This window comes from Carlito syrichta, unplaced genomic scaffold (assembly GCF_000164805.1).
Source record: "Carlito syrichta isolate Samal-C Ts95f unplaced genomic scaffold, Tarsius_syrichta-2.0.1 Scaffold314050, whole genome shotgun sequence".
NCBI classification, from domain to species: Eukaryota; Metazoa; Chordata; class Mammalia; order Primates; family Tarsiidae; genus Carlito; species Carlito syrichta.
In genome coordinates, this window is record NW_007258146.1 from 299,917 (window position 1) to 302,046 (window position 2,130).

Sequence of the window (2,130 nt, forward strand, 5' to 3'; positions counted from 1 at the left end):
TTCCGTGTTGGCAAGATAAAGGGAAGAAGGTGGGAGGGTATTAATCAGGCTGGACTACCCCAGTCTTGGACTGGTTTCCCTCTTAGCTGCAGGTAGATTTTTCTGGATGATAGAACAGATGAGGGAGGATTCTCCACCATCTTCCTTGTACCCCTCTCTCCACCCTTCTTAGGGCTGGGGGATGGTATTTATCTCTAGATGACTGTTCCCAAGGAGATGCCATTCTGTTCTGCCTTGTTATTGGGAAGGAGAGAGGAACCCACTCACTCTTATCAGCCCAGAGTGTTCAACTGATCCTCCCCCACCATCCTTAGATCTGTTCTTCAGGAGCTTGAGGAGGAGGTGGGGATAGCAAGACCATGGTGCGTGTTTGGGACCCAGGGCATGGGGGAAAGCAAGAGAAAGCCTCAGGTTTTCCGTCTTTATTCTTTTTTGTTTTTAGGAGGAGGTGAGGTGTAGGTCAGTCCCATTCCTGCCTTCCCAGGCATCCCTCCCACCCCCCCTTCCCCCGAGCCCAGCCCTTCTGATTTTGGGGGCCAGGTGGATCATCTTTCCTTTGCCAGAAGTTTTCTCACCCTAGTAGTCCTGCTGGCCTGACCAGGGCTGACCGGGTGAGCTAATGAATGGAGGAGTGGGGTGACAGCAGACCTCAACATCAACCCCCTCTTCTCCAGTTCTCACTTTTTCTAGTCTAAGATGTGCTAAAGGATGAAGATTTTCTATTGTTTCCAGGTCCTCAGAGCATCCTTGCTGTCCCTCCTACCTCCATTCTCCTGCCCTCCTCACCCACTTGTCATAAATGGATCTGGTGGTTGGAGTGGAGGAAATTGAACTCTGAGGTGGTTGTTGGTGCTGGTGGGATGCAGTGGTCTTCAGGGTCCTTGCGCATTATTATGTAGTTGTTCAGAAGCTGCTGCTACTGCCTCTCTCTGTCTACAGGGGGTGCTTGTCCCTGAGGGCCTGGCCTGGGTCCTGACTTAATGCGGTTTCTGTGAAGCCGTGGCTGTTCTGTGGGCTCCTGTGTGTGCTGGCTGCGCCCTGAGCTCCAAGACAGTTGCCCATAACCTTTCTGCTAAGGTCAGGGCACAGGGTCCCCCGCAGCATAGGTGAGGGGCCCCTTCCCAGCAGGACTGTCCCAAGCCCCACTCCATGGGGCCAGGCTTCCTGCCATCTTTGTCCACAGCAGGCAGATCAATACCCCTAACTCCATCCAAAATTGAACTGTGAAAGAGAGGTTCCAGGGGTATCTCCCTCAGTGCCAGTTACTTAGTGATGTGTTACCCAAGATACAGTGGGTGTGTGCAGGCATCTTGCTTTCTAGGCCTGTGTGTGTGTGTGTGTGTGTGTGTGTGTGTGTGTGTGTGTGTGTGTGTGTGTGTTTGGTGTGTGTGTGGGGGGGGTGTTAGAGGTTCTATTTCATTTTTAAAATGTATTCACACCCCTAACGCCACAGATGCTTTTTCTTTGCTCTGTTTCCTCAGACTTTTTTTGTCCTAACCCATTGCCTCTCCTTCCCTGAACTCTTTCCTTTGCCTTTTCAGCTCATTCACTGCTGTTGCCTATTTGTCTTTTTTCCTTGTTTTTTCCTACTTATGATTCCCTACTCTGTCTTTGTGGTTTGTGAGGATTTTGCCTCTTTTCCTGCCTCACTCCCTCTCTGACCCTCCCTGGGTAGATGCCAGTCCCAAATAGATTTTCCTCATTTCAGGCCTTATTCCTCACCTTGTTTTTTGGGGCTCCAGGGACCAATCTGGGGCTGAGGGTGTTGGGAAACAGCCTTCTAGGTTGCCTTTGTGCTGCTCCAGATCTGTCCAGTAGGGGGCAATAAGTGATCTTGGTAGTACTATCCCTGGCTGCTAGACCCTTGGCAGGGGTGGTCTTTTCTACATTCCCATTCACTTAACAGCTCTTTTAGGATTGAGTGTTTCATTCCATTTCCACCCACTCCCTTCCTGCTCTCCTCAGGTAGGTTTAATTTTTTACTGTACCTGGTTCTAGCTTTCTTCTTCCTGGAGACTCCCCTCTCCCCACCCCCAAAGTTTGTGGTGTTATAGTGGTAACTGCAGTTCTGAACTGGTTTTTCTCTTCTTTTTTCCTCCTCTGGAATGTAGACTGTATATGTTTAATAAC